The 22,085-nt window shown below is 32.6% G+C and overlaps 1 protein-coding gene and 2 long non-coding RNA genes across 3 annotated transcripts in view; all 3 read left to right on the forward strand.

Moving 5' to 3' along the window:
* The window catches only part of LOC134702170 (uncharacterized), a 187,349-nt gene that overhangs the window by 42,772 nt on the left and 122,492 nt on the right, over window positions 1–22,085 (forward strand). The window lies entirely within an intron of this gene.
* LOC134702168 (uncharacterized) lies at window positions 3,284–12,023 on the forward strand. The gene is made up of 5 exons (XR_010104353.1): window positions 3,284–3,422; window positions 8,664–8,709; window positions 9,106–9,166; window positions 9,600–9,762; window positions 11,795–12,023. It is a non-coding gene; the product is annotated as an uncharacterized LOC134702168 (long non-coding RNA).
* On the forward strand, window positions 14,804–18,005 carry LOC134702163 (uncharacterized). Its single transcript, XR_010104350.1, has 3 exons — window positions 14,804–14,916; window positions 16,128–16,205; window positions 17,604–18,005. It is a non-coding gene; the product is annotated as an uncharacterized LOC134702163 (long non-coding RNA).

The following is a 22,085-nucleotide window of genomic DNA, read 5'->3' on the forward strand; positions in this document are numbered from 1 at the left end:
GATATGTCTTTGTCATGTTTGTATGCTTGTGTTACCTGAGTGCTCATTTATTTTTAATTCCTTGACAAGACATTCGTAGTAATACGATTTACATACAACGACACTATTATTTGAAGCTTTGTCCGCAAGAACAACAACATACTTATCATAAAGAAATTATATACATTTCACGACCTCTATGTCCCTAAACACAGACTTCGATCGATCATTTACATTTCAAATTATGAATGCGACGTTTTATCAAAGACCTAATAGTTTTGATCTATTCTTACAAAATGCTCAGTTCAACTTCTCATTTAGCCCATGCTTGGGCGTATATGTAGTCCTCAATGGAATCCAAAAGTATTTTGAAGTTATGGTTCCAATTGATGTGTTAGGGTTTTTAAACTTAGAACCATAATTAATCACCTTTTTGAAGATTCTCATTTTGAATTATGTTTAGATCTCCAGTCATTACATGACCAAATGCCTGTTATTATAAGGCAAGTGGGAACAGTCATATTTCAGAAGGTTTTGTATGTATTGTTCCAAGTCAATGTCCTGCAATGCTTGTTTATAGTAAAATACGTTGGGTGCAATGGTTTTGCAAGTGTAACTGTAGGATACAATAATAGAATCATTTTGAAAATAAATAGGAATTTCAGATTTCCTTGTAATATAGAACGTTGCAAATGTTGATTGCATCAATTACTCTATTGGTAAAAGGAACAAGAAGGAATTTCCTCTTTTCCTCATGTAAAGGTGTAAATCTTACTAGTTTGAAAAGACGAAATAGAACTACATCACAAATTATACTGACAAGTCTGTATATTGAAGACACTGTATCGATGCGTCATTTGTAAAGTGCATTAGTCCTGCGTTGTACTTGTACCTCTGTTTGGAGAGATGTTTAATTACAGTTGAATGCAAACATTCGAATCGTATTCTTATTTTTTTTAAATTGATTAATTTATAATTTCCCGGGAGGTGCTCTCAATAATTTATTGTAAGAAAGCAACAACTTTCTATCAGGAAGCCGATTAGTCGAGTATCATTGTGGTAATCAATACTCGGTACTACCGAGCGATACTCGAGTACCTGTTGACATCCCTAAATAGAATTATCACTACAAATGATAAAACATATAACAATATCCGACCAGAATTATAGATACAGCATCACATCTTAATACATGAATGTCAGATACACAAACACTGTGACACGGCTTATAGCAATGTGTATTCACATTCAGCAAAACAGTCATATTCGGGAAAAGGTCATGTTCGGTACTTAATAGACCACAAATTTACGACGTGGTAAAAAATTCCCTAGTAAGTTTATACACTTCGTATGAATCAACCAATTCGTGATGATGTCCATTTTTATATTAAGTGATAATATATACATCATCAATGTATCTGAAAGTAAAATTGAAGAATTTCACAAGGTGCTTTTTCGTTTTGTCGTTTAGAAGGTTCAAAGACATTGGACTAAATATAAAAAGGAAAGAAGACATGGTAGGATTGCCAATGAGACAACTCTTTACCAGAAGGAAAACTACGTAAAAACGCCAACCATAGGTCACCTTACGGCCTTCAAATATTAGTAAAGCCCATACCACATAATCAGCTATAAAAAGCGCAGAAATGACAAATGGCAGTTCATACAAAATATGTACAAAGAAAATGATCGACAAACAAATATGTAACGCAGTAACAAACAAAAAAGTTATCAAAGGTACAATGATTATAATTTAGTACGCCAGACGCGCGTTTCGTCTTCATGAGACTCATCAGTGACGCTCATATCAAAATAGCATATCATAACAAACGAGAATCAAAGAATTACAGACTCCTGAATTTGGAAGGTCACATACATACAGATTGTGGCGGACTACGCCTTGCTTTTTATAAATACAGTTGTAAGTAACTGAAAAACAGAACCAATATACCTATAAATATAAATATATGTCGAAAATACGTTACTTCTTCAAATGTAACAGAAATAGGTGTTTATAGAATTACAAACAGGAATATACTGAAACAAAAAACAATGGATTCTCATTTCAAGCTGATAAGATTACGGGAAGTTCTTCCTTTGGTATACTTTAATACAAGTGCGACTCAACAACGATTACAAAACAAATAAAGGTGTGTTGTTGCACAACTGATCCAGGTGATGAGAGGGTTATACATATTCATGTGTAACCAAACCACATTAGTGTGTAATTGTGTCAATACGTCAAGAGTTTTTTTTTCAAATGTTATAATTGGTTGTTGTTTGCTTTATTTATTTTTCGTTTGTAATTTAATTAATCATTCATGCAGTTTATTTCTCGTATGAATAATGTCAAATTATTATTTTGTCATGCGTTAGTGTCTTTTACGGCTTACAAAAGATATCTCAAGTTGTTAAAATTCTATGTATAAATTAAAATAACAAAAACACTAAACTCCGAGGAAAATTAAGAAAAAACGGAAAATCCCTTATCAGAGTATGTTTCAGATTTAAGTGTGGCGTTTATTTCCTTGAACTATTTTACATTATTGTATAATGACCAGCTAAATTCCGCTTCCATGTGCAGGATTTTCTAGCTGTTTCATAGACCCATTACATGTAGGTGGCCTTATGTCGATTTCTCTATTTGGTCGGTATGTTGTTTCTATAACATATTCAACTTTTTCATGCTCTTTTATTTGTTTTTTTTTTTGTGAAAATTTGTCTTACTATATCCATACTTCACCTCATATTGGGCACATGTATACATTTTCTGTTAATCTAGAAGTACAATTAAATGTTGAATCAATCTAAAGTCTCGGATTTTCTTCCCCAAATGCACGAACTGCATTTGCCTTATTATGCTTATTAAACACAACTTCTCTTGGTTTTTTTGTTTTGTTGATATGCTTTAATTTCGAATTTACGTTGACCCTTTAATCGGTTTGATGCGGCACAAAATTGCAAATGTGGAAGCTTAATATTTTCGATGAGTTGACATTTTCAATTTGGGTTGGGAATATATTTGATAATCTTAAAAAGCGACAATTAATAATCTCTAAATACTGGACATTTAAAATTTAGCTTCAATGCTCTATTTTCAAAGCAAAAGTCCAAATAAAGGGGGTGGATATTTATCATGAAAATCAAAAATAACTGGAAAACTAAACTTTTTATTGTTATAAAAGGACATCTATAATTTTGTGCTGGTTACTTGATAAAATAGTTATATTCCAAATGGACTTGAAAGACAAGGGACGATAATTCACTCAATATTTGTTTACTTACCTGACATGAACCGGTCTACATACACATGAAAAATGTTGACAAAACACACCGACGAAAAGATTTCTGCATGCTTGGAACATAAGTATATTTAATGTTGGCTGAAGATATTAAGGAATAAAAGATCTACTGATTAAACAAGTAGCATAGTCGAATATAATGTAGGTAGAGATAACTTTATATAATTTACATTTGATGAAAGTACAATACACTATTCATTTGCCAAAACACAATGAGATTAAATGATTATAGTAATATCAAAAACAAACAATTAAACAATTGCATAATAATAATGCAGTGACACTGTCTTTCCTATTTAAATTAAAATACAATAAAAATGGATGACTGCAAAATAAAAGTGCATTCTTAAATTATCATTTATGTCAATGAACAAACATGCAACCATTATTGCCATTAAGGTTGATGTCCTTGAATTCAGGCAATCATTCACATATTTTTATAATGGCGAATTGCTGCTCAACAAAGTGTACAATACCCTCAATAATATTGAATGTAATCTGACACATTTTAAATGTATGTTTATTTTCTAAAGATAGGTTTCCCTACAAAGGTTATTTAATAGATACTAATGTGTATTTTTCGTGTTTAGTAGTGTATAACACAGTTTGTGAAATTATACTGATAGAACATTAATTTATTATACTGAGTGCCAATGAAAACGCAACGCTTGGTTTTTCAAAAATAAAATTGTATCAGAAATGATAATCTTTCAAAATAAATTGTTCTTGAAGATTAACAATTTTAATAATAGATCAATATCAAACAAAAATGTGTCCTTGTCATCTTTCGTGCGCAATAGGTAAACGAAACATGCAATGTCGAATCATCAACTCACAGTGGTAACAAAATATGTTACTCCGTGGTGTAGCGCAATCTCGACAGCGCCATGGAATTGATCACCCCAGACGTTTAATGTGATCCCGATGAATGTTATTCCACTTGTCTCTCAAAGCAAACTCAAGCTGACTTTATGATATTGGTGGTGGTTTTCATCGTCTAAACAATCTCAAAATTGATGCAAAAATGTTCTCGATCGGTCAAAATCCGTGGAAAAGCATGACTTTTGGCCAAGGCAGGTGTCAAATGTCTATGTAACCACCACCGACGGTTTTTGTTACAAAATGAATCCTTTTTGGTTTACAGAATTCGATGTTTACGCCAAACGGCCCTTTAGATGTCACTAAGGAAAGACTGTGGTGCTCTTCGACAATTTATGCGCAAATGGAGCTTACTGAAATTGCTCCAAAAGTTCTCCCACGATCACCATTGAACTCTCGTGACCTTTGGACAGCCATCAGAGTCGATTTTGAATATGTGAAAGACCAAATGTATCGTCTTGCTGAGCATTTCTTGCGTTTTGTACCCAAGGATGTGGCTTATCATTAAATGATCCATTTTGGTTGAATTTGTGGATGATTTGAGTTATTGTAGATGCTACAACTTCAGTCTTTTCGTAATTGTATGCAGTGAAAGGCTTCATTGAATCATGCCAAAAACTGCATTTCGCTGGTTGTCAGAAAGTGCTGACATTTTCCTAGATGTTAATTGCAGGTTCTTCACAATAAGGGCGGGAAAATTCATGACATTACCTCAGGTTCAAATGACAAAATCGTAAAAATGGTGCGTATGTTCAAAAGCTGTGAACTCGGTTTATGGCAGTTCAAAATTCCTTACTTCGCATTTGTTCCAAAAAAATCACTCAACCGTAAAGTTGTCGAAAATTGTCTTAAAAGTCATTTTTATACAACTATACAAAGTTTTGATATAAATGAAATAAAAATTAAATTTTTTTTTTGAAAAAAACAAAAGTGTTGCGTTTTTATTGGCACTCAGTATATATTCACTTATACAGACATGTGCGATAATATCCAGCCTTTTAGACCAACAAAACTGAAGATCTGACATTATGGTTATAATTATGGTCTGATTTATAATTGTTTATTTTGTAACAACAATTCTAAAATGCCTGTATCAAGTCAGGAATATGACAGTTGTCGTTTGATATTTTTTGTCATATGCAATTTCGATTAGGGACTTTCCTTTTTGAATTTTCCACGAAGATCATTATTTTTGTGATTTTACCTTTTTGTGTATATTAAATTGACCACAAGGCTAGACGAGTATATTGTTAGTGTTTGATGCTTGATATTACCATTTACATAGTATTGATAGATATAAGGGAAGACAATCAGTCAATATATGAGTTAACAAACCTCTAATTCAAGGTGCAAGGTTTTGTATTGATATCAAGTAATGTCGATATTTGTTATTTGATAGGTTTTCATAATATATAAACCACAAATCATTTTAACTGCTATTTAAACATTGTTGTGACGTCATTATATTGATGTACCCGTTCTTTTTGTCAGTGATTGGACTATCATTTCGCTGTAAGAAACCATTATGTTACCTTAAACCGTCCAATATTTTGAAGAGAATAACTGCTCTTTCTTATAAATATTGGACAGCTGAAGCTTAAGATAGCATAACAGGTAAATGATAGTCGAATCACTTGGAAAAAAAACTATCAATTCCGCCAATTGTTTTCGACATGTTTAAAAAAAGTACAACCAAAAAAAACCAAATGACAATTTCAAAAAACATTTGATTAAAGTCACCTTCCAATACAATAATTTTTGTCACTCATTAAAACGGTTTCTTGAAAAAGAAATCACTTTCAAATTGTGTAACACTGCCAATAATAACATCACAGCCATTTTTCTCATGTTTTGGGATTTTTCCTTTAGCAATGATCAATCGGTTGATAATGCTCGTTTTAAGTATTGTTTGTGTTGCTTTTATGCATTTCGTTTTTCAAAAGAGTTATCCTCGTCCGTCTTTTGATATCAAAATTGACCTCTGTTGTTTCTCTTATTTCTAAAAGAGGGACGACAAATACCAAAGGGACAGTCAAACTCATAACTATAAAATAAACTGAAAATGCCATGGCTAAAAATGAAAAGACAAACAGACAAACAATAGTACACATGCAACAATATAGAATACTAAAGAATAAACAACACGAACCCCACCAAAAACTAGGGGTTATCTGAGGTGCCCCTAACATTATACAGATTATGCCGCAATACAAGGGCCATACACAACATAAACTTCACCCTGTGTACAAAGTGCAAATTTTTTCAAGTCTGATAGTATTGCTTGATTATGAATATAATACAACACTTCGCTGATAAACGACAATGAATATAGGAAGTAGAATAATGGAGGCCATTACCGAATGTTATCTGTGAAAAAATTACAGCCGTGTGTCCGAGTCGCATTTTGTTCGTAGTGATATGTTTTATGTTAAAAGAAAATAAGAAAGATGGTTTTTGTCGAGCCAGCAACTTTTGTTGCAGAAAGCACGACATAGGGATAGTGATCCGGCGGCGGCGGTGGCGTTAGCTTACTTCTTAAAATTTGTATATATTTTAAAAAGTGGAAGACCTGAATGCTTCATACTTTGTATATAGATGCCTCATGATACGAACTTTCCGTCAGTAACATGTCCAATGTCCTTGACCTCTTTTTTATGGTTGAGTGACCACTTGAAAAATATTTCTTGTAATGTTGAATTATTATAAGTAGTATAATAACTATATAGGTATGTGCGTACCTTGCAAGGTCCTCATGCCCGTCAGACAGTTTTCACTTGACCTCGACCTAATTTCATGGATCATTGAACAAGGTTAAGTTTTGGTGGTCACGTCCATATCTCAGATACTATAAGCAGTAGGGCTAGTATATTTGGTCTATGGAAGGACCGTAAGGTGTCCATGTCAAACTGACAGGTGTCATCTGACCTTGACCTCATTTTCATGATTCAGTGGTTATAGTTAAGTTTTTGTGTTTTGGTCTGTTTTTCTTATACTTTATGCAAAAAGTAAAAACACAAAAATACCGAACTCCGAGGAAAATTCAAAAAGGAAAATCCAAAATCAAAAGGCAAAATCAAAAGTCCAAACACATCAAACGAATGGATAACAACTGTCATATTCCTGACTTGGTACAGGCATTTTCTAATGTAGAAAATGGTGGATTGAACCTGGTTTTATAGCTAGCTTAACCTCTCACTTGTATGACAGTCGAATGAAATTCCATTACATTGTCAACGATCTATGAACAAAACAAACATACTCAAAGAGTAAAAATCTATGACGTGGTTATCTAGTATATTTGTTGTATGGAATCATTGTTAGGTGTACATGTCTAGCGGGCAGATGTCATCTGACCTTGACCTCATTTTCATGTTAGTGGTCAAATTAAATTTTTTATTTAATACTATATGCCATAGGTCAACTATATTTGGTGTATGGACATATTTTATGATCTATATGTAAGTCGCGCGGGTTTTATTTGACCTTGACCTCGTTTTCACGGTTCATTGCTCAGTGTTAAAATTTGTGTTTTTGTCTGTTTTTCTTAAGCTATAAGCAATAGGTCAACTAATTTGTTGTATGGAAGAATTGTTAGCTGTACATGCCTGCGTGGTATGGAAGAATTGTTAGCTGTACATGCCTGCGTGGTATGACCTCATTTTCATGGTTCATTGGTCAATGTTTAGTTTTGTTGGTTACTGTTAAGTTTATGAGACAGTTGTACTAAAGTTTTTAATTTAGGACTTTCAACATAATATCAATGATAAGTAAAGAAGGCGAGTCATTTCAGCGTTTGCACTCTTGTTTTTGCAATAGAAATACGAGATAAAAAATTATGTTTCTGTAACATTAAAAAAACCACAAGGGACATCAATACACAAACTGCAAGGAAAAAAAACAGAGAAAGGGGAGTATATTGAGTTGGTACAGTTTTGGTAAACAATAACAGTCTGTCGAAAATTCAGATGAACAACAAAAGAATTCAAAATGATTGCAAGTTGTTATCCCTTCATTTGTGCATATTAATTTTATATTTGAAATTAAAAAAAAACAGCGGTGCACTCGGTATGGTTTAAACGTGAAACAATGTGTAAAGTAAGATATAAGCCTCTAACAGTCCATTTTGTAAAATATTAAACAGGTATTCGGTCTGCTGCCTCAAACCTGTCCAATATTTTAACGAAATGGACAGTTATCGGCTTATATCCTTTACCTACATAAATAAATGCAACAGTAGTATGACGAAAAGCACAAATAACTAAACTATGGGTAAAATTTTAAACGGAAAGTCCCTAATCTGATGGCAAAATCAAAAGCCCAAACACATCAAACGAATTGATAACAACTGGCTCTTCCGGACTTGGTACAGCGTTTTCTTAGTTTACCGCTGTTCAAGAGATCATAGGACGATCATAAATATATATATAAAAAAAAACAATTGTAGTAACATCTAATGGTTGGCCTGATTCTGTAACCATTAACTGATATTTGATTCATGTTCAGGTGGAAGAATCTTCAATGATGACACAAATGTTGATATCGTACACATGTAAGCGAATTATTTTCATATAATCATCCAGAAGGATCGCTCACTTAGTTAAGAAAAGTTTAAAAAAAAAATTGATAGAGGACTTATGATTTCTGTTCTATTCATTTTTTAGGTTGATACAAATTTGTTATGTTTTAAACAAAAAAATAAACTTAAGTCAAATTTGATAACTGAATATTTGTCTGCTTGTTTGATTTTTTTTTAATGATTCCAATCTCGTTAAAAATATAATCGTCGAAAATAACATGAGATGATTAAGCTTCATCAGAATTATAAAATAATGAGGACACATTGTAAAAAAAGAAAAGCTAAACATGAATGAATACTGAATTATAAAACAAAAATGTGCCAATATGCATATAACACACAATAGCTTTTTGTTTATTTTATTTTCAGATTGAAGTGATTCCTTTATCTTTGTATGATGAAATCAGCAGTACTACTTTGGTTTCTTCAAGTAAGTTCATTTCAGTGTTTTATCAAATAAGTACATTTTTATTATGTGGAATACGTACACTTTTGTTCACACCTCACCGGAGTTTTGACCTTGTAGAACTGGATTGTGCAGATTGATACTCAAAATTGATCAACTGAAGACTTAATTTGAAAATAAGGAGATTTGATGTAATGTGGTTGTAAATGATATAAGAAGACCACACAAAAATATATGCGGACTACGGCTCAGACACAACTATAACTATTTGCAAAATATATAAAACTGCAAGGCAAGAGACTAGTTGAAACATATTTTCCAATCCGACCAGCATTTGTAAGGACTGTTGTTGTACACATCTCAATATCGCTAAGACTATTGTTATACTCTTTGTAGTATCTGTGGCCTCTATCTTACCATTTGTTGACCGATTCACCGAACTTTTAATATTTTCAAGGTTATTGCTGTTACGTTTGTATATGAGTTAAAATGTCCACCCCCAGGACATTGGCGTCTCAGAGCAAGAAAGTTTTATTGCGGTCAAAGCTATGTGTGTTTGTTGCGTTCTCCAGAGAATTCGTATCGAGAGACATGTGATGGACTGGATTATAGTAGCACAGGTAATAATGTAAAATGAAATATTTGATATATTCCCCCTATCGTGATGGACTTTTCAATGAAACAAAATTCTGCCTTGATCAATTGCTTCCTGTTTCGATTTTAAGTAACCAAGCCAATAAATTTAGTCATACGGAGGGGGAAAGTAATACTGTATCTTTCATATTTTTTTTACAATTTTTTCCAGCAATATAACCAATATATAAAAAATGGGACAATATCAAACACATTCCACATTAGTAGTCATTTTATAGTTACCTCTGATAATTTCCTTTAGTTTGGACAGGCACATGCAAATGTCGCGAGGCTAGGTATTTATAGATATAATGCATCAACCCTTTCAAACCGCAGCAGTCAACAAAATAGGGCAAACGATACCACAGGAATAGTCAATCTCATTAATCGAAAAAACAGACATTGCCATGGCTAAAAAAGAAAAGACAAACCACAATATAGAAAACTAAAGATTAGAACCACAAATCCCTTCAAAAATGGGTGCTCCGGAAAGATAATCAGACCCTGCTCCACTTGTGGCATCGGTAACAAGACAGTAATTGTTTATTTAAATCAAAAGTCTGTACTCATTCAATACTCCTATAGATAGAGGAGGAAAGTTATAGTGTAGAAGATATTTACTTGGCTGGTAAGCCAGGGTGCTAAAACGATTTGAAAATAATATTGTATTGACCAATGCATTTACATAGAATTACATAGATATTAACACTATTACAAATTTAAAGTTTTTCACCTTTTCGTTGACAGTTGTGTTCATTTGACCTCTGCGTTCGATGCTTAAATTTATCACCTGATTTGTGATATTGTTGTTTTTTAAAAGTATATACAACATACACATAGTTTACACAATTACAATCTTAGTATCTTACGGTGTTTATATATCTCAACTTGTACGATTCGCTCGTGTTTGTAACAATGTTTTAGATTTCAACGAGAGAAATTTATGTATTACTGAAAAATTATTACACCAGGGTTTTCGATATCACAAACTAGTCAAAACTTTTACTAAATTTTATCATCGGTATAAAGACATCATTCGTAAATATAGCTCAACATGCAGACTTTTTATACGTTCAGGTATTTCACATCCAATTTTGTATGGAAATATTCTTTATAAAGCACAAAGGTGTCAGTATTCACCTCAGAAACTTACAAAACCTTCAAATAGACTGATTAAGAAGGGATATAATTACGATACTGTTGTCAAGTCATTAAAGATTGCATATTTTGGCGTTAACATTGATTCACTGATAAGGTCTTTGCGTCGGAACTAAAGACATTTATTCTAAAAACAGTTGTTGGCATGACACGGGTTATGTTCTTCTCATATATGTTATGATGGTATGATACTAAACCCCTAACGGAACGGGAAGGATTGTGCCTGATGTTCATATGATGAAATCATAATCTTTCAGTCAGTTTAATTGAAGTCTGGAGCTGGCATGTCAGTTAACTGCTAGTAGTCTGTTGTTATTTATGTATTATTGTCATTTTGTTTATTTTCTTTGGTTACATCTTCTGACATCAGACACGGACTTCTCTTGAACTGAATTTTAATGTGCGTATTGTTATGCGTTTATTTTTCTACATTGGTTAGAGGTATAGGGGGAGGGTTGAGATCTCACAAACATGTTTAACCCCGCCGCATTTTTGCGCCTGTCCCAAGTCAGGAACCTCTGGCCTTTGTTAGTCTTGTATTATTTTTATATTAGTTTCTTGTGTACAATTTGGAAATTAGTATGGCGTTCATTATCACTGAACTAGTATATATTTGTTTAGGGGCCAACTGAAGGACGCCTCCGGGTGCGGGAATTGCTCGCTACATTGAAGACCTGTTGGTGACCTTCTGTTGTTGTTTTTTATTTGGTCGGGTTGTTGTCTCTTTGACACATTCCCCATTTCCATTCTCAATTTTATCTATGATGATTTTATCTACCAATAAGTAAGATTTTGCTACAATAATTAACCGCGCTATTTTACAACATATTCCTCTTCTCATTTCTTTTATATCAACTAAAGGCAGCAAACTTATATTTGAACCGTATTTCAACAAAGCAGGATGCAGCTCTAAAAGATATCAGCCTTTCCCATTTTCAACAGATGGCAACAATAAGTGTGTGTATCAAACGTCTTTTTGTAATGAAGAGGGTCAAATCGTCCACCGTGAAGGAAGTATGATAAATGATACAACATGTGGATGTGATTCTTCACAAGGGTACACATTTATAACCACGCCAAAACACAACTGCTATTGTATTCCCTCAGAGGAAGACTGTTCATGTTACAAACTCATTTGTGACAGTGAAGGTAAATGTGAGCAAACATTTTACTTAACACCACTAATGTATACCCTTATAGAATAATGATGTAAAAATTAAATAACAAAACTACAGAACTCAAGGAAAATTAAATACGCAAAGTCCCTTATCAAGTTGAAAATCAAAAGCTGAAACGATTGAAATGAATGGCAAATAACTGTCATATTCCTGACTTTGTACATTATACTTAATGCTAATGCTACTGATGTATCTGTATTGATTTCCTTTTTTTGAAAAATAAAAATAAAAAAACAGTGAATATTTTGGTTAAACTCAAGAACAAACCGATGTTGATCATTTTCCTTTACATTTCAGTTAATTACTGTGTATGCACTTGTTAGTCTGCAACTAGCTATATTATGGAACAGTTGGGTATTATAATTCATGAAAAACAAAACCCCTTATGCCAATGATAAACTATAGCCGAAAACAAAGAGAATATTTTTTACTGATATTTGTCTTGTGGAAAATAATATATTTACATTCATTACCGACACCCATGTAATCCTATCAACATTTTAATATAACATCTTAACTTTCTATTAACGAAATTGTTGCTTAATCTTAGTTGATTTCACTTTCGTATGGTATATATGAATGTGCATGTCAATTATTAAAAAAACTTAAAACAATCAACTGATGTTACTTGTGTCATTACAGATAACCCGTGTCCCTTTAATCATGTTATTGGTACTGCTGTTCGGAATAAACCATGTCAAGAAATTATCGTCAGACCGTAAGTAATTTGCCACTTTGAAACTCTTTCATTTTTCTTAACAACCCTATCGACTTCAGTACGACTTCTGTTTTATTGAAAGAAAGTTATGAAAGATGTACATTGTATGTTGTCATTCTGCTGTTTAAAGGATGTAATGTAATGCACTGTAATATTGTATTATTTATCAATGCGTTTTCCTGTACTTGTTCGTGTGATTGTTTGTACTATTTTCCTGTTATATAGTGTTGTCATTTTTTGGTTTTAATGATATTTTGATATGAGAGTCACTGATGAGTCTTATGTAGACGAAACGCGCGTCTGGCGTGCTAAATTATAATACTGGTACTTTTGATAACTATTACCGTTATTTTTAGCGGGAGGTTTGGCTAGCCCTAGCCACAAAACCAGGTTTAACCAACCATTTTTTCCTGAAAATGTCATATACATAGTCAGGAACATGGTCATTGTTATATCATAGTTCGTTTCTATGTGTGTTACATGTAAGTATTGTATTTTTGTTGTTTCCTAGTTTTCCCCTTATATTTGATGTGTTTCCTCAGTTTAAGTTGTAACCCAGATGTGTTTTTTTCTCGATCGATATATGAATTTCGAACAGCGGTATACTACTCTTGCCCGTTGTATGATTACCTTATAAGCTGGAGGTTAGGCTAGACATAATACAAGGTTCAATCCACAAGTTTTTCTTGTACCATGTCAGAATTTGCAGGTGTAATCAAATAGTTCGCATTTTTGCGTTTGTTTTTCTTTTCCGTTGTTTTCCTCTTATAGTTGGTGACTTTAGTTTAAGAAATCAACCTGGATTTATTTTTCTCAATCGATCAATGACCTCTCGAACAACACATAGGCTTTTCTACCTCAGAAATAGATTAACTTAGCTGTAATTTTTAGGAACCTTTGGTTCTCAATGCTGTTCAACTTTTTATTTGTTTGGCATTTTTACTTTTCTATGAATCGAGCGTAACTGATGAGTCTAACATGTATGTAGTCGAAACGTGCGTCTTATGAGAATATGAAATTTGTAATTCTGGGAAGAGTGTCGAGTTCATACATGTTAGATACTACTGTTGCACACATAAATGACAGCAATGCTTAACAATTAGCTAAAATAGTTTAGAGCATAAACATAAAGTTTGAAAATAGAAATATCTGGAAATCGTTTTGTTGGCAGGTAGTTTTTATAAGCAAGCCATGAAGTGCTCAGTTCTGTTAGCAAATTTCAAAATGTGATATTATTTTTACAACTTGAAATATTTTTTTCACACTATTAACGTTATGATCAGTTGTGCGGATCTATGAAAAGTTACCCATTATGTAATGTGTCTGCTAATTCATACGGTAAATAACGTATTGCTGTACGTACTGTGATGGCAAAACAAGGAAATATGTCGCATACACTTCGATCTGATTCACCTTAATTCGAAATACAAAATAAAATGTTTAAAGAGTTTAATGGTTAAGACACAAGGATCAAAAGCCTGTTTGTGACATTTCGGGAGCCTTAAACTAGTGACACAAAGTTAGTTGTCGGACTTTTCTCTGAATATATTATTATATTATAAACATGTTGATGTAATAGCTCAATACATGAAATATGTTTATACTTATCATTAATACCTCACTGTTGCTGACATGCGTAATATGTATCACTCTTAACTAACTACCAGTATTTATCTATTAAGGCTTCCGAGTTCATTACGTGTCGAGATATAGTGTAAAAATATCAAACTAGACTCTTAGAATTAATGGTTGTTAAGTTAGGAAACCATCAGATTTCCCGTAATTTTTTACTGTGTTGGCTCTTAAGAATGCAACGGTTTTATTGTCAGATTAAACAGATTATCACTAGTACAAGTCTGTATGGGAAGACTCATCTATCTGTGTCTTAATAAAACGTTCTGTTCATTATTGCCTGTATGATTGGAAGCTATTTATTCTTTTTAAATGGTCATTCATTTGTGTATCCTGTTGAATTCGTAATTGTCTTGTTGATATATTTTTTAATATCCTATACAGGTCATAACATATAAACTTCTCCTCGCTATTTGAACATAGATTTAAAGACGTAAGAAATGATTATAACGAAGGTATATTTGCATTTGTGAAGAAAGTATCATATGTTAGCCTCCAAAAAAATAAAACAAAGATACTACATTAATTCAAATTAAACGAAAAAACAGGAAATAACTATCATATTTCTCTTAATTTAAATCTTAAAAACTGATTACTGCTAAATGAGAGCAACATATATCGAAGGGACATTCACACACATAAATTGAAAAAAGCTGACAACGCCATGGCGTAAAAAGAAAAAAAAAACAGAGAATACAATCAATGAACCAACAACAGCTGGAACAATTTCATGAACTCGACAACCGGGATTGTCAGTGTAAGCAGCTAATGCTATACATGCTCCACTCATCCTGTGCGTTCAATGAAGGAAACACACATATGATTTCCATCAGAAGACAAGAATAATCGTGCAGCGAACACTTTTAAAAAAATAAGTGTACGATCAGCAGTGTACTGTTGTTTTATTTAAGTTTTGCTGAATATGTTTTTTATTTGCTTGGGTAAGGTATAGCTTAGATTTAGCAAAGTCATCTAACTGTGTTAACTGAACATTGTACACATAAATCATAATATAAAAAATTATAAGGGTATTGATTAAAATTGAGAAAGGAATCCATGGTGAAATCTTTTAATTTTATAGAAGAGAAATACGTGTGTCTTAAATAATTTAGTTTTATCTGGAAACACTATACATTTCTCATGCAAGTATTTAATTCAAAAATGAAAAGTTCAACTATATGTCAGTGAAATCTTTACCCGTCCTAAGAGGATGAATGTGCTACTATCATTATATAACCCTTCCACCAACAGTGAGATATAATCCCCAAGTTTGCCCAAACCATCAAGATGAATGAGCTAGGAAACGAAGAAGTCTGTTACAAATTAGTTACTAGTTTATAGAGTTTTCAGTTGGTCGGTAGGGAAAAAAATATTTTACAAGACATAAATATGTGCAAATCATATTCAAGTTTCGTTTATTATATGGTTCAGATAATTTTCTCGTTTGATTATTTTACAATTTTTCAATTCGATGATTTCCATCATCTTTCGCTGTGGTATTGGTTTTGCTCATTATTAAAGACCTATGTTGGCCTATAACATGTATAATTGTTAACCTCTACGTCATTTGGTTTATGGTAGAGAGTTGTTTCATTGAAAAGCATATCATATTTTGTTATTTTTATATCGTGTACTGTTTAACTTAAACATAAATTTCTGTTTACAGGTAGAACTAACAAATTAAACTGTATTTACTTTGCCGTAGCAGTGGTGATTGTTTTGACCATATGTTTACCATCATACGGTAGGTGTACAAATAAAGTCAGATGAAAACTAGATGTCATGCAGTCACCAGTTATTCTTATTCTTTAGTTTTCTATTTTGTGTCGTGTGTACTATTGCTTGTCATTATCAGCCATGCCGTTGTCAGTTGATTTTCCATTTATGAGTTTGACTGTCCCTCTGGTATCTTTCGTCCCTCTTTTAGAAAGTGACACACGTAAAAAAAAAGCAAGTTATCTTGCTTGAAACATGCACAATCTGCCTTCCTAAAATTGATACGAAAGTTCCCAAACGGACATTCAAACTCGTAAGTTGTTTAAAATATAGACTAAGCCATGTCAAACACTAAAACATGATCAAAGACAAACAACAAAATAACACAAGCCTCAACAGAACCAGGATGAAGGCAAGGTGCTCCAGATGGGTACTCGATTACTTTTCCCCGTGAAGTATGCCCTCCTGTCCAATGTAGTTTTATTGATCATGTTGATAGTAATGTTATTGCAAAACAGTTTTATCACCCAAAATGTATTAAACTTATCATCAATATGATATTACACTCTATCTATTTAAAGCCTTTTTGGTTATACACGTTACCGAAGAAATTTCTGTAAAATTTACATGCTTGATTTTTGATAAAATATATTGCACTGCTTATCGAGTTTAATGCATCAACATTTAATGGTGACGGCATAATCTAGCGAACAAAACAATATCTAACTGTCACTCATTTCCTTCTAAATCTTGAACGAATCTAGAAAATATAACATCTCACAATAAAAAATAGTAATGTGTGTACTCATATTCAACAAAGGCATACATAAGACAAATAAACACACCCACATTTAACATACATGTAAGTGGTCAAGTCTCTTGCCTATATATTGTATACTGTCTGGTCCAGACATTTTTGACAGTGTATTCTGAACACTTTAAGAATAGAAATACAAATTGAAAGTACATACATAAAAGGATAAATAGCAACATGAAAATAATATTTTACGTTCAGTCATTTTAGTGTTCCTTCTTGTTATTTTTAAAATTCAATAAATCGGTTAGCTAAGTATGTTTTTTGTCTTTCCGTTATTCGATTCGATGATATAAACAGTGATTTTTCTGCTGACGTAAAACCTGTTTTTTATGTGATATTATGATTGTGATAAATGAATAAGACAAAACTGAGAATGGAAATGGGAAATGTTCCAAAGAGACAACAACCCGACCATAGAAAAACACAACAGCAGAAGGTCACCAATAGGTCTTCAATGAAGCGAGAAATTCCCGCACCCGAAGGCGTCCTTCGGCTGGCCCCTTAACAAATATATACTAGTTCAGTGATAATGAACGCCATACTAATTTCCAAATTGTACACAAGAAACTAAAATTAAAATAATAAAAGATTAATAATGTATTCTTGTAGCTTTATCACAGTGGCCTGATTCAGTCTACGAAGTTCGTTCGTTTGAATGTATAGTAGATCACCTAAAGTTTATTAAAGTGTTGACAGATGATGAAAGTGCCGAGATTCAAATTCTGACATCAGATAAGGAAAAGAACAGGAAACTAATGGAAATACTTTTGAGTGGAGGAGAAGACCATTATAATAAATTCCTCGATGCCTTAAACGCATTTGAAAAATACAAAGACCTCGCAAAACGAATAAAAAACACTGGAGTTACACCTGATGATAAAAAATTCTTTCAAAATTGCATAGAAAGTAGTGATAAAAACGTGTCGAAGGTCAATACAAACAAATGACCAGTAACACAGATTGAAAAGTACATGTATATCGAATTAATTAAAAATACAAAAATTAACTAGAAGCCTGACACCCTCATCTGAAAATTGTTTCTTCAAAAGTGTTTTATGTTTCAAATCTTGCAGAGTCTTATCATATAACAGTTGTCTTTGGTCGTAGGGTTTTATTCTACTTATTGTGTTAGACTGTATATTCCTCTCTTGATGTCTAAAACATCTGTACTATGTCAGAAATTTGACAGTTATTATCCATTTATTTGATATGTTTGAGCTTTTTAGTTTTGCCATTTGTTAAGGACTTCCCGTTTTGAGTTTTGCTTAAAGTTCTTTATTTCTATAATTGCACATTTAGAATATTTTTGTTTATATTCCTTTCATACTATTTATGCAAAAACAATCAATCATGATGTACAAAAATTACTAAATATCCACACTTTTGGGGGGGGGGGGGGTTTCATCGTATATCCAGATAACATTTAGTTATACGAATATGAAAGGAATACGATGACGTAGATAGAGAAGATAAACTGCTTTCATTAACATATTATTTCGCATGTACATATCGTCTTTTAATTTGTGTTAATACAAAACGAACCAAAAGATCAAACTTAAAATAAATGATACTTAGTTGACATCAATGAGAGGAGACTCCGATCAAATAGACGTCATACTGAACGTCAGTTAGAGCATTGAATCATTGGACATAAATCGGAGAAAAAAGCCCCACATTGGATCTTGATTTAAGGAACAGACGTGGATCCAAGAAAAACATGTGAATTATAAGTAAAAAGATCAGGATTCAAATTTTTTTTTTGTGTAAGCGTAGTATGAAGCAAGTTGTAATTAATAAAAACAAATAAAGCAGGTTTTAAAATGTTTGATCTCTTCGAACACACGTAGAGTTAATTTTGATTAGGGACTGACATTGATGAAGACCAATGATTGTGCCGAAATAAGAATTGTCGGTCAGAACAAATTAATTTTATCTTGTTTCTGTATTGTTGTCTTAAATAAGTATCGTTGAATAAATCTGAAACCGCACGATTTTGTTTGTGTGTTAACTGTTTTGGTTTTGTAAAGAATACTCGTTGTGTTTGTGTTTGTGCTTCTTTAGACGTTGTATTTAAGCATATGTGTGCATTGATAAATAAATTTGTGTTCATCCACGTAATGAATATCAATCTATTTTCATTAAATTGATCTTATATATCTTCATTCTTTTTTCGATTTATTGCCTATATATTCATACAATTAATCTGATATCTTCTTTCTTTGTTCGATATATTGCATGTTGAAATCGATGTGATGCTTGGTTCATTAGACAGTGTAAAACAAATCGAGTATGCTTTCATTCAATTTAACTGTACTGAAGTGTACTCGACTTTTCCTAATTGAGTCTGATTGTGTAGTTAATGATATTGTTATAGTCTGAAATTGGGATCGACTAAGTCTCGACCAGACTTGATTAGTGTTGACCAGTCTCGACTTTGAGATTAAGTCGTGACTGGTATGAGTCTATTTCAATTATATAGGTATAGGAAGACATGGTTTGAGTGCCAATGAGAGAACTCTCCATCCAAATAACAATTTATAAAAGTAAACAATTATAGGTCAAGGTACGGCCTTCAACACGGAGCCTTGTATCACACTGAAAAACAAGCTATGAAGGACCTCAACATTACAAGTGTAAAACTTTTGAAACGGGAAAAACAACTGTCTAATAATCTAAAATATTCCATTAGGTTTTCAGTTTGTTAGAACGAACTTGAAAATCATTAATTTCAGAAAATAAGTGAGGTAAGGGATAAAAGGGCATCAAAAATGCCAAAAGAAGTAAACATTCTTATTTTTAGCCATTGTTTCTTCAAATTTCATAGCGTGCGCCTACGTGACCCAGGGGAAATTATGGCGATTTAGACAGCAAAAATAGTTCTCATGACATTGGAATAAACAAATTCCAGGGTCACGTTGACGCAGGCACTTAATAACTAAAAATTATTTGTACTGAACACCTGAAAAGTGAATAATAATTACAATATTTGAATAATAACAGAAAGTTTCCCCCTCACCTCACCCAGTTGCAAAAATAAGTCGATTTGAAGTTCATCCAAGCAAACATTAAACCTTAGGTAATATTTCAACATAATGAGTAGCTTTCCAAAACAGAATTTGAAAAAATGAGAACATAGGAGGGGGGTCGATCACTGTTCATGGGTTGCACAAATTGTAAGCCGGAAATATGCATATTTTAACCAAATACATTAAAGGGGGCACTACATTTGTAGCTGCAAAATTCATGTTCAACGATTTGACCCAAATTCTCATATTTTATTTCAAACAATGTAAAACATTTTTCAAAACTATCAAATAAACAATTTTCAGGACATGGTCTCAATAAGATGTAGCTTCGTTTCATGTGGAATTTAGCTAAGACGCCATCTAATTAACTATCGAGTTGACCTTCTATGACCATATCAGCGATGTAAACATGAACACAGATATAAATAGATTAGGCAACTCGTGCAATTGGATTTGTATTGGTCTGTTAAATTTTGTATTATAGATAAAAAATTAATGTTTATCGTCGTTTTTATAAGAATAATTTTGTGTGGATTGAATCAGTTAATTTAATTATTTACCTTTGTTTCACTTTCAATGTTGACATGCTGTTCCTTTAAATACCCCTACACGGACAATACATGCGTTATTCTATCACTTTCTACGGGGTTAAATTGGAATTCACATGAATATGGATATAATGAGGTCGAATTATTCACTTGCAAGTGAATAATTCATTATCAATGTTTATAAGCTTACTTTGACCAAATTGAAACATTTTAGCTGATAAAAGCAAATTATTATTTCACTTTTTCACTTTTTTTAATGACTGAACAAAAAAAATCATACTTTTGATTTTTTATATATCTCGTAACTAGTGCCCCTTTAACATGTTTAAGTAAATAACACTTATTATGTATACAGTGAAGATTACAATCGCCGTATCTTGCACAGGTTTTTGGAAATGGTCTTTAAATTTGCAATTGATTTCGTTTTTCTAACTCTTTTTAAATCAGATTCACAAATGAGACTTCAGATCTGTAAAATATTAAAAATACCGAACAACAAACGAAATTCAAGCCGGAAAGTCCGTTATAAAATGTCAAAATAAAAGGAATGCGAATTACTGTTACTAGTTCCTGACGTGGTATACTCATTTCATTGTGTAGAAAATGGTAGATATAACTTGGTGTTATAGCTAGCTAAACCTAGTACTTGAATGACAATATCGTTCTCTTTTCTTTGGTCGTCACATCATCAAATGAATTTTATGAATGACAAATCTTACCATCTCCACTTGCAAAACATAAAAAGGAAGGAGGAGCACATGTACTACTATTAAATAAACAATTTTTAAGGCATGGTCTCAATAAGATGTTGCTTCGTTTCATGTTAAATTTAGCTAAGACGCCATCTAATTAACTATCGAGTTGACCTTCTTTGACCATATAAGCCATGTAACATCATACCTCTTTTTGGATCTGCCATACTTACACCATACCAACTACAATCTTTTCATTCTAGAGTCAATTTCTTACAATTATAACAGTGAGTAGATTTACAGAGCTACGTAAATGAGCTAAACCTCGTCAGCCAAAACATACCAATAGACTTATTACCGGATTACTCAAGTTGTAAATATTTGCTAAATTGGATAGTGTATAGAAAGGTTGCTATGAAAGTAAGAGCTTGGGGCAAGCCCCTCGCTCTTATTTTCATAGTATATACCTTTCTATACACTTACCGACACGTATTCACGTGCATGATTGTGTTCTTGATTATCCCATAGTAATCCTAGCTTTAATGCAAGTGGATGTAAAAATTCATTGATTTCATAATCTTAAAACAGTTTTTACGTTGAAAAATGTAATTAAACTGTCTCCAATCAGTTGGTCCTGAATTAAGAGATCTACCATTTTATTTTGATGGGGGGGAGGGGGGGGGGGGGGGGGGTTACTTGGATGCTTTGTTTTTGTTTTTTTTTTTAGTTGTAGACTCTGTTCTGTCTTTTTATTTTTCAGTCTATTCGGTCCTGCCTTTTTTATTAGTTTGTCCGGATATCTACTTACATAAATCGTCATTCTGT

Source organism: Mytilus trossulus, unplaced genomic scaffold (assembly GCF_036588685.1).
Source record: "Mytilus trossulus isolate FHL-02 unplaced genomic scaffold, PNRI_Mtr1.1.1.hap1 h1tg000406l__unscaffolded, whole genome shotgun sequence".
In the NCBI taxonomy this organism is placed as follows: domain Eukaryota; kingdom Metazoa; phylum Mollusca; class Bivalvia; order Mytilida; family Mytilidae; genus Mytilus; species Mytilus trossulus.